General features: G+C 43.7%; 1 non-coding gene across 1 annotated transcript; it reads right to left on the bottom strand.

The window, feature by feature from the left end:
- Window positions 1-2,404: 2,404 nt before the first annotated feature.
- On the bottom strand, window positions 2,405-2,475 carry LOC120102743 (small nucleolar RNA SNORD93). Its single transcript, XR_005504334.1, has one exon. It is a non-coding gene; the product is annotated as a small nucleolar RNA SNORD93 (small nucleolar RNA).
- Between the last annotated feature and the right edge of the window lie 9,641 nt (window positions 2,476-12,116).

Here is a 12,116-nt window from a genome sequence, read left to right as displayed (position 1 = left end):
GGGGCCAAATCAGGTGGAGGGCCTCGTCAAAGATGGTGGGTGAGTTTTTGAATCCCTGAGGTAATGTGGTCCAGGTTAGTTGGCCAGCCTTTCCTGTTTCTAGGTCTCTCCATTCAAAGGCAAAGATAGGCTGGCTGGAGGGATGTAGTCTGAGACAGAAAAAGGCATCTTTTAAATCCAGGACGGAATACCAGGCTCTCTCTGGAGGCAGTGAGCTGAGGAGGTTGTATGGATTAGGCACCGTCAGGTGGATGTCCTGAACCCTTTTATTGACTTCTCTTAAGTCTTGGACAGGCCTATAGTCATTAGTCCCTGGTTTCTCTACAGGAAGAAGTGGGGTGTTCCATGGGGATTGGCATGGAACCAGGATGCCTTGTTCTAACAGTCTCTGTATGTGTGGCCTGATGCCTTCCCTGGCTTCCTTGCTCATGGGATATTGTCGTACCCCAATAGGGGTAGCATCTGTCTTTAACATTACCACCACAGGGGGGAACTTTACTGCCTTCCCCATACCTCCAGTTTCTGCCCGGGCCTTGGGGAATTTAGCCAGCCAACCTTGAACCTTTGAGTGCTTTTGTGTCTCTTTTTGCTCATGCATCCGATATTCCTCTTCTAATCTTAAGGTCAAGGTGAGAGTAGATGGAGTGTCCCAGGATACCATTCGTCCTCTCTGAGTGAACTTAATCTGGGCCTTAAGTTTAGTCAGCAAGTCTCTACCCAGCAAGGGGGTCGGGCACTCAGGTATCACCAGGAAGGAGTGGGACACCTGTCCCCTGCCAAGGTCTACTGTCCGAGAAGTGGTCCAGGGATACAATCTCTGTCCAGTAGTTCCTACAACCAAGGAGCTTTTGCCCTTAAGTTTTCCTAATGGCTCTTTTACCACCGAGTGTTCCGCTCTGGTGTCAATCAAGAAATACATAGGGGTCCCCTCCACTCTCAACGTTACCCTAGGCTTGGGGACGGGGTCCGAGCCCCATCCCCTCTAATCATCTCCCAGTGTCAAAACCTTGGGGTCCCTGCTCCTCTTTTCAGGATATTCTATGGCCCAATGGCCTTGTTTCTTACAGTATGCACATTGGTCCCTTCCCAAGGAGGGTCTTGGAATCCTTTTTCGGTCTTCTGGCCTCACCCCTTGTCTACCTGTCTAACCACCCCCCTCTCTCTCCTCCTCTGTCTCTCACTACTGCGGCTAGGATCTTAGTCAGATTCCTCTATCGCCTTTGATCTTGTATATCCTCTCTCCTCTCTTTTCTCTCTCCTGCTTTTCTTCTTCTGTCTCCCTCTTATGATATACTTTCTCAGCTTCCTTTACTAAATCTCTCAGGCTATAATCTTGCAGCCCTTCTATTCTCTGGAGCTTTCGTCTGATGTCAGGGGCCGACTGCCCTATGAATGCCATAGTCACTGCTGCCTGCTGCCCTTCTCATAAGGGGTCAAAAGGAGTATATCTCCTGTAGGCTTCCATAAGCCGTTCTAGGAACACAGGGTGGCTCGGCAGGCCCCTGCATCACTTCTCTTACCTTGGCCCCTCTGAGACCTGCCACTAGAGCCCAGCGGGAGGTGGTTAGCCACTCCCTACCTTCTGCCGTGTTGAAGTCCCAGTCGGGTCAGTTGAGGGGTTGGGTCCTCAGGTCCTCATTATTCCGAGAGCAAATCTTATCCCTTGTCCTGTCGGAGTAAATGTTTGTCAGAGATGATAAAGCATCTGCATCTGAAACACATCTGGTTAGGCTTCGGGCCAGCCGGTTTCCTGGAATGCTCTCTGCAAGGCACAGTGGGGCTTAAACAAACTTCACAGGGGCAGAACAGCTACTCACATTGGTGATTAGTGTGTCAGCATTAGTTCTTCTGCAATTTTAACCACCTGTCTTCCTGAGTCAGATCTTGTTGCTGTGTTTTGAGCTAATTTAAAATTCTATCTTTCACCTTTTCTCTCCACACGGCTGCTTACCTTCTCTTCTGGAAGTTGAACCAGTTCACCTCAGACTCCAGAGCTTCAGAAGAAACACCAGAGGTGATTAGACCCGAAACCATTAGAGAATACAGCAACACGCCGACGTGCAGACGATGCTGACATTACCAGTCTTTGTATAAACAGAATCCTTACAGCACTACCCAGCACGCTGGGTACGTCTACTCAGGAATGTTTTAACAAGACTTTAAATGCAAAGCCATCTCTCTAAGTATTAATCCACGCACCAGTACTCCCATTGATTATTTATTGAGTGTGCACACAGGTGTGCTAGCACACATGACGTCCAAGAAGAACTTGGACAGTTGGCTCTCTCCACCAGACCCCAGAATCAAAGGCACTGCTAAGCCCTCTCACTACAGTCCCCAAGCCCCTCATCTAATTTAAAAAGACGTGGGTGGGGTGACTGCATTAAATTCCTGCCTGTTCTGTTGGCCTCAGGTAAATCCTTTAACCCATCACAGCAGCATATCCAGTCAGGTTAGAGTCCTCATCCTTGGCCAAGAACTGTTTCTGGGATTATGCCTGGAAAGTCAAATCTTCCCATCTGACACATACCTTGAATTCATTATCATCCTGGACACAGCGCCGGCCACATCTGCTCAAAAAAAAAAAAAAAAGTCAGCAATGCAACATGTACCACGTCAGAGCTTTTTATATTAAGGACCTTTCTGGTGGCTACATTTGATGTTGTAAATCCTAACTCTGAGGAGCATTTACTCCAGCACAGGGCTCTGACCTTCACACTGCTGACAGCTGGGAGTCTGTTTTATTCCCTCTGGGATAACCTTCTGACTAAATCCACCTCAGAGGCATAGGTTCTTAATGTTTACAGACAAAAAACACTAGCTATACAATTCTGTTAGGAAAATTGAACGACTTTCTTTGATTTCGAAACCAGAAGCAGCACCAGATGTGTCTGCTGAGGCTGAACAGGGAAGGGAAATGATTCTTAACCTTAGAAAGTGGTCCACTCCAGGCACAGACTTCTGTGTAACTGGCTCAACAAAAAACTAGCCTCTAAAGGAAAGAAAACTGCCACCCAGGGAACTTGTTTACAAGAGCCCACGAGCCTGTTTTCCTTCTTAAATGTCCTTCACCAGGTACGGTGGCTTATATCCATAAGTGCCAATACTTACGGTCTTAGAGCAGAAATATTCTCTGGGCCAGCATGAGAATCTGTCTCAATAATCAAATAATCTTTTATTTTATATGGGTACACTGTCTTCACATAGACCAGAAGAGGGCATCAAGTCCCATTGCAGATTATTGTAAGCCAACATGTGGTTGCTGGGAATTGAACTCAGGATCTCTGGAAGAGCTGTCAGTACTCTTGTTTTTTTTTTTTTTTGTTTTGTTTTGTTTTGTTTTGTTTTTTTTGGAGCTGGGGACCGAACCCAGGGCCTTGCGCTTCCTAGGTAAGCGCTCTACCACTGAGCTAAATCCCCAGCCCCAAAACTGTCAGTACTCTTAACCTCTGAGCCATCTCTCCAGCCCTGATATTTAATTTTTTTTCTTCTTTTTTTCAGAGCTGGGGACCGAACCCAGGGCCTTGCGTTTGCTAGGCAAGCGCTCTACCACTGAGCTAAATTCCCAACCCCCTGATATTTAATTCTTAATTGATGTTGCAACCAGCCACCTAATAAACAAGGACACCAAGGTGCTCACTAAACACCTATACCGGTGTTAGGAATCATGATTCCTAAATCATGGCTTAGAAGTTGCCTTGCTCAAGTGCAAATCCAGAAATTCAGATTTCTCCAAGGATCCAAAACCCAGATAGGCTGGGTCTGTGTCAGCGGAAGGGAAATGAGGATCTGTAGGCAGAGGTCCCTGATAAACTAGCTCGTAGTTATCGGTTCTGAAGATACTTTCAAACCTTAAAACAAGCACAAAGCAAAAAAAGCCCAAGCGGCAGTTGAAGGACACGTGCGGCGAGGACGCGCCTGCGTGGGCAAAATTTACCTCCGTCCTTGCTAACATTGGCATTATCCTGCTTCTTGCTACTTTTTGATCTCTGATTTCATCCGCTTCACAAATAGGCGATGTCCCCGTCGCCGGACTACCGGACAGGCGAGAGCCCCGCGTGTGCCCAGGCCCCGGGGCCCCACCCCGGAGGTAACAAATCCGGGCTGCATGAGATCGATCGCCTGTTCCACACCGAAGGGACGCGCAAGGGCAGGGACTGGCGCGAGGGGCGAGCGTCGTGGGGACCCCCGAGGCCACATGGTGGGATCTTGCGATCCGCCTTGGGAACAAATCCGGACTGCATGAGTCCTATCGCCTGTTCCACCCCGACGGTACGCTCACGGACAGGACCGGCGCGCAGGGTGAGCGCCGTGGGGACCTCCGTGGTGGGATCTTGCGATTCTCAAGGCGGACCTTCCTTACCAAAACGCGCCGCGGCGGAAAAGCAGGGTGCTAGGGCGGGACTGAGTTTAAAACGGACCGGACATTGAGCTCTCGGGCTCAGCCAACCAGAGTGGCCCAGAGCCCCTCCTGCCCGCCCCTTCCCCGGGTCCCGCCTGACTCCTGCGCGGGCCATCGTGCGCCCCCTGGCGGCACCAGAGCTCCCAATCGGTCCCTACCCCAGGGCAGCTGTCCCACTCTCTACCCTGACTGCAGTCTGTCACCTCCCTGAAGGTTAGAAAGGAGATGATCTTGGTGTCACAGCAGTGTGGGGATTTCTTTTTCTTCTCCCCGTGCTTCTTAAAGTCATATACTGAATTTGGTACTATTCCACACCCTTCTGTGCTTGTTTTCATTTGAAGACCTATGTCTAATGGATTTGCTCCTCTTCAGGAAACGGTAGGGGTTGGGGATTTAGCTCAGTGGTAGAGCGCTTGCCTAGCAAGGGCAAGGCCCTGGGTTCGGTCCCCAGCTCCGAAAAAAAAAAAAAAAAAAGGAAACGGTAACATTACGTTGATGTGGAGTGGACTGTCTTAAGAGGGCTGGTGCAAGGGGAGGACCCCATGCCTAGAAATCCCACTACTGCCTGTGCACTTCCAATGCTGGCCAAGATCTGTAAACATCCTGCCCTAGAGCCCTTCTGTGACCCCGGAGGCATCTGTGCCTGACACAATCAGGCTGGCCTATTTGGGGTTTTGTCTATTTTGTTTTGTTTTGTTTTTGTTTTTGTTTGCCCCCCCACACACACACAATGTTTCTCCCTGTAGTCTTGGCTGTCCTGGCAGGTTCTCTTAAATCAGCCTGGGCTTGAACTCAGAGAACTTTTGTTTAAAGAAAAGACTTCAAAAAATACAAAATTGTGTCTGTCTATGATTCTGCATGTATGTATTCTGTACCTGAGGAGTCTAGAAGAGCCCAGAAGAGGGTGTCAGCGACTTGCAGTTGGACTTAACAGACAGCTGTTAGCTACCTGAATTGGGTGCTGGGAACTACATTCAGGTCCTCTGCAAGAGCAGTGCACTCTTTAAGCCAAACCATCTTTCTAGCCCTGTAAAAACAAAAGCAAACCTATCAAGAGACCAAAACCCCCATTTAATTCCGGTCACAAGTAACCCGCCATTTATATCTCTTTATAGCAACAGCCTTCAAAGGACTTGTCTACCCTTCATGCTTACAAGAGTCACCAGCTACCATGGAAGTGACAACTAATACACCATCATTGTGTCACTTACACATTTCTCAAAAGGCCTGGACCCCAGACCCAACTCATCCATGGCTTATGGAAATGCAAGATGGAGTATTTGGAAGACAGTGGGTAGTTTCTTATGATATTAACCATACTTTCAAAGTGAGATCCAGCATTTCTGTTCCTTCATATTTATCCACGGGAGACAGACTTATGCAGAAAACATGCAGAAATGTTTTTTTTTCTTTTTTTCGGAGCTGGGGACCGAACCCAGGGCCTTGTGCTTGCTAGGCAAGCGCTCTACCACTGAGCTAAATCCCCAACCCTGCAGAAATGTTTTTATCAGCTTTATTCATCATTGCAAAACCTGAGAACAGCCAAGGAGAGAACAGAGAAACTGTCCAAACAATGGAATATCATCAGCATTGAACAGAAATTATTTATCGGGCTGGAGAGATGGCTCAGTGGTTAAGAGCACTGACTGCTCTTCCAGAGGTCCTGAGTTCAATTCCCAGCAACCACATGGTGGCTCACAACCATCTGTAAAGAGATCCGATGCCCTCTTCTGGTGTGTCTGAAGACAGCTACAGTGTACTTATATATAATAAATAAATCTTTAAAAAAAAAAAAAGAAATTATTTATCAAGTCCCTGAACATCAGTATATTACTAAATGAAAGAACGCGATCTAAAAAAGCTACATTTTATGTGGTTCAAATAACAGGACATTTAGGTAAACTTCTGAGGTAAAGGTAGGAAGAACAAGAGTTCAAGGCAACCCGGTGTGGTAGTGCATGATTCCAGAATTAAGAAGGCAGAGACATGTGGAGCTCTGTGGGTTCAAGGCTAGCCTGGTCTACATAGTGAGACCCTATTTCAGAAAAATTAGTTCAAGGCAGCCTTATTTACTTAGTTTGAACCTAACCTGGGCTACATGAGACCCTATTGTCAAAAACAAACAAACAAAAGATAAATAAAATAAAAATTTTGGGGGCCGGACAGATGGCTCAGCAGTCAAGAGCACTGACTGCTCTTCCAGAGGTCCTGAGTTCAATTCCCAGCAATCACATGGTGGCTCACAACCATCTGTAATAGGATCCAATGCTGTCTTCTGGTGTGTCTGAAGACAGTTACAGTGTACTCATATAAATAAAATAAATCTTTAAAAAAATAAAAAAGTAAAAATTTTGGTATGGTGGGAGAGACACATCTATAACCCAAGCACGCTAGAGAACAAGGCAGGAGAATTGAGAGGTCCAGCCTTGGCAGGACTAAGGGCTTCTCCTTCCATTGATGCCCAACAAGGCCATCCTCTGCTACATGTGCATCTGGAGCCATGGGTCTGTCCATGTGTACTCTTTGGGTAGTGGTTTAGTCCCTTGGAGCTCTGCTGTTGGTGTTGTTGTTATTATGGGGTTGCAAGCCCCTTCAGGTCCTTCAGTTCTTTCTCTAACTCCTCCAACAGGGGTCCTGTTCACAGTACAGTGGTTTGCTGCCAGCATTTGCCTCTGTATTTGACATGCTCTGGTAAAGCCCCTCAGGAGACAGCTATATCAGGCTCCTGTCACCATGAACTTCTCAGCTTCATGAATATTGTCTAGTTTTGGTGGTTGTATATATATGGGCTGGATCCACAAGTGGGGCAGACTCTGAATGACCATTGCTTCAGTCTCTGCTCCAAACTTTGTCTCCATAGCCCCTCATAAGGATATTTTTGTTCTCCCTTTTAAGAAGGACTAAAGCCTTTGGTTTTTCTTATTCTTGAGATCCATGTGGTCTGTGGATTATATCTTGGGTAACTTGATCTTTTCGGCTAATATCCACTTATCAATGAGTGCATACCATGTGTGTTTTTCTGTGATTGGGTTACCTCACTCAGAATGATATTTTCCAGTTCCATCCATTTGTCTATGAATTTCATGAAGTCACTGTTTTTGATAGGTGACTAGTACTCCATTGTGTAGATGTTCCACATTTTCTGTATCCATTCCTCTGTTGAAGGGCATCTGGGTTCTTTCCAGCTTCTGGCTATTATAAATAAGGCTGCTATGAACATAGTGGAGCATGTGTCTTTGTTATATGTTGGGGCATCATTTGGGTATATGCCCAGGAGAGGTATAACTGGGCCCTCGGGTAGTGCAATCTCCAATTTTCTGAGGAACTGCCAGACTGATTTCCAGAATGGAAGTCCCACCAGCTTGCAATCCCACCAACAATGGAGGAGTGTTCCTCTTTCTCCACATCCTCGCCAGCATCTGCTGTCACCTGAGTTTTTGATCTTAGCCATTCTCACTGGTGTGAGGTGAAATCTCAGGATGTTTTGATTTGCATTTCCCTAATCACTAAGGATGTTTAACATTTCTTACACACTTCTCAGCCATTTGATATTCTTCAGCTGAGAATTCTTTGTTTAGCCCTGTACCCCATTTTTAATAGGGTTATTTGGCTCTCTAGAGTCTAACTTCGTGAGTTCTTTGTATATTTTGGATATTAGCCCTCTATTGGATGTAGGGTTGGTAAAGATCTTTTCCCACTCTGTTGGTTGCTGTTTTGTCCTAATGACAGCGTCTTTTGCATTACAGAAGCTTTGAATTTTATGAGGTCCCATTTGTTGATTTTTGATCTTAGAGCAAGCATAAGCCATTGGTGTTCTATTCAGGAAAATTTCCCCGGTTCCCATGTGTTCGAGGTTCTTCCCCACTTTTTCTTCTATTAGTTTCAGTGTATCTGGTTTGATGTGAAGGTCCGTGATCCATTTGGACTTACGTTTTGTACAGAGGGATAAGAATGGGTCAATTTTCATTCTTCTACATATCGACCTCCAGTTGAACCAACATCATTTTTTAAAAATGCTATCTTTTGCGCTTGCCTAGCGAGCGCAAGGCCCTGGGTTCGGTCCCCAGCTCTGGGAAAAAAAAAAAAATGCTATCTTTTTTCTACTGGATGGTTTTAGCTCCTTTGAAAAAGATCAAGTTACCATAGGTATATAGGTTCATTTCTGGATCTTCAATTCTATCCCATTGATCTACCTGCCTGTCTCTGTATCAATACCATGCAGATTTTTTTTTTATCACTATTGCTCTGTAATACTGCTTGAGGTCAAGAATGGTAGTTCCCCAAGAAGTTCTTTAATCGTTGAAGATAGTTTTCACTATCCTGGGTTTTTTGTTATTTCTAATGACTTTGCAAATTGCTCTTTTTAACTCTGTGAAGAATTGAGTTGGAATTTTGATGGGGATTGCATTGAATATGTAAATTGCTTTTGGCAAAATGGCAATTTTTACAATATTAATCTTGTCAATCCATGAGCATGGGAGATCTTTCCATCTTCTGAGATCTTCCTCAATTTCTTTCTTCATAGAAACCATGGCAGGACAATGGAGGCTGATGTTAAGATTCCGCTCTGTGTGTTTACAGGTTGTTATTAATGTTCTCAAGGGATGGATGGTACTGGGCTTTGTATGTTTAAGTGGGCAATTATATCTTACCAATTGGGTCAAAGATTATTGTGTTGTGTGTTCTTTTATGTGACGGTTTGAGTGTAGGAAAGAGTGTGGCGGCAAGAGAAACTGGGCCGGGGTGAAGTTGGGATGTGTTTCCGCCAAGATATCTGCTAGGCACTGCAGTGTGGACCTAGCAGGATAAAAGATAACCAATACTTTTTTTATTTTTTATGTTTTACGACAACAGATGGTGGACCAATGTGATGGGTAAGAATCCACTAGTAATCCTAAGAGTTGAAAGAAAGATTTTATTTTCTAAGAGGAGGCCAGCACCATGTTAAGTCATGTGATATCTCAAGTGAGAGGAATTTAACAAAGAAACAGGGAAGCAGTCTGGGCTGGCAGGCTGTAGGTCCCCTGCTGTGTGATAAGTAATGGCAGATCAGAGAGTCAGAGATTAAAAGCTGCTTTTTAAAGAAAGTTGTTTAGAAAGTCTTTCAGGATACTCATATTCCTTCTAACGTGGGCTCCACGGGAATTTTGGGTTGAAATCCTAGTTAGACAAGCTACTTCTTAATGACAGGTATTATTAAAAGATGATTAAGTTTGTTTTTAGAAAGAAGAGAGTAAAGAGATTACCTGAATCACATGGGGATTTTCATCCATGGTTTGGAACTTAGATATGGAACAATTAGTCACTAACTCTAAGCAGAGAGTTGTGATGAATGTCTGTAACACCAGGCAGAGTGAATGCAGACATATATTATAGAAGTTATTAAGGTTAAAGAAAAATCTGTGGCTCCAGGTAGAGAGCTTAACAGATGGATATATTTTGAGCTAAAGTCCTGGTTTGATAAGTTGCTTACTGGTATTAGAATTGATAGATGATGTTTACGTTTGTTTTAAGGAGAGTACAGAGACTACCCGAATCACGTGGGAATTTTCATCCATGGTTCGGAACTTAGGAAAAAATTAGTCACTGACTCCAAGTAGAGTATTGTGATATTTACAAGTTATTAAGGATAAATAAAAATCTGTGGCTCTGGGTAAAGAGCTTAACAGATGGATATATTTTGAACTAAAGTCCTGGTTTGATATGTTACTTATTGATAATGGAATTGATAGAAGGTATTTGGTTTGTTTTATGAATTACCCCGCTAAAGGCCATATGGCTCATTGATGCCGGCTAGTGAGGGTTTGTGGTTATTTTTTATATCTACCACAACAGGAAGCTCGGATTCTCTTAACCTTGGCTCCACAGGAATTTTGGGTTCATTACCTGATATCATAGAGTAAAAAAGCTTATCAGGCTCATTGTTCAGCTTACTTCCTTTTTTAAAAAAATTGTTTAATATTCATAATGGGTGTGACTTTGAGTTTTATGGTTATATTATTACTCTGGGACAGAATGCAAAATACAAGCTTTTCTGGTTACAGACTAAGGAACGCAGTATTTTGGGAGAAAGATTTTGTCTTTGTGTTTTTATTTTTGGTTGTGAGCCTAGCCTTTAACGGCTGAGCCATCTCTCCAGCCCTGTCTTTGTGTTTTTAAAAAGTGAGATTAGGCTCTGGAAATCTCACAGAGTCATACTGATCAGATTTGATAGAGGTAGACCGCCTGAAAAAATTGATTCAGGAGAATCAAACAAAAAGATACCTCAATTCTAAACTTTTGCCTTGAGAGTTGTATTTTACAGAGTGTGCCTACTTGGATTCCTGGTCTCAAGGACTTTCAGCTGGGTCCAGTCAGGACACATCGGCTACAGCATTTGCTTCATTCTTCCTACCCCCCTACCCCCAAGGATATCTCAACGCCCATGTACAGCTTGAAGAAGTTATAGAGGAGTCAACGCCCCAATTCCCTGGACTTTAGGGGGCTGAAAGTGGTTATTCTAAAGTTGTTTTTATGAGGAATTTAGAATTGGCTGTAATTTATCAGGGAGGAATTAGCTAGATTGAGTTGTACAGTCATAATCTCATTTGGTAACTAAGCTAAAGTAATATCTTTGCTTTGATATAGAATTTATTTGTTAAAAGAGTTTAAAAGTACAAGGTTGAGAGCCAGTCCTTCTATTGATGTCATTACAAACTTCTGAGTTGATTACACATGTGAGGTAAGGGCCAAATAGCAAACATATTGCTGACTTTGTGAGAGGACTTCCAAGATATTATTAAGATATAAAGACAACAGTCCAGATTGTCTTATATAGGTAGACAGTTTTCCAAAACATCAGAAATCCACAAAATTTGGGATTTAAAGTTATTTATTTTTTATTGAGACATATCTGCTTCTAACAGTTCCCCTTTGATGAATTTAACGAAGAATTTGAAATCTCTACCTCCAGGTGAGGCAATACTTTGTGGCTAGACAGCCACTGGACAAAACTGCCTGTTTCATCTGCAGACTCTGCAGGCCAGAAAAGGACAAATTATGCAGATAGTTGACTGATAAACTCTGCCAAGACAGGGTGATCAGCCCTTCAAATCTGCATTTCAACAGTCTGTCAGTTGATTTGGGGCCAGAAGGCTGAAGATTTGAGCTCACATGTTGTTAACAGGGGACTGTGCTAGTGGAGATTTTTCTCTACAACTTCTCAGTTCTAGAAGCTGTGTTAGGCTTTGTATGTGTTTAGATATTTGGTCATTCTCAGATTTCTGATGGTGTTGAAGACTGATTATAGTCTCATAGCCTATCAGACTGTTTAACTCTGAATGTACATATTTTATTGGAGAGTTATCAGATAGTATACAAGCTAGCCAAGATATAATATAGATTTTAAGCCTTTCATTAAGCTGGAATGGATAAATAAATGTTCTGTTTAACTGATATAGTGATGGACTGGGTGTTGAGTATATCATATGCTTTATAAATTGTAGAATGGTAATAATTGTACTCAATTTATACGTAAGTGAAAAGGCTTGTTAACTGGACAAAAAAGGGGGAAATATTGTGGTTTGCCCTGGAGTTATCTGTATTTTGATGCTAATTCCACTGCCCCAAGGACAGCTGCCTAGTCAAGTATTCAGGAATCAGGTGACTTCACCAGAAACTTCTCCCCTATTGAATTTGTAAAATACAGATGAGGGGCAGGTACAGGGTAGAAGGA

The sequence above is a fragment of the Rattus norvegicus genome, chromosome 4 (assembly GCF_036323735.1).
Source record: "Rattus norvegicus strain BN/NHsdMcwi chromosome 4, GRCr8, whole genome shotgun sequence".
Taxonomy (NCBI): Eukaryota; Metazoa; Chordata; class Mammalia; order Rodentia; family Muridae; genus Rattus; species Rattus norvegicus.
The sequence above is the reverse complement of the archived record's forward strand: the minus strand, read 5'-3'. Positions and strand labels throughout refer to the sequence as shown.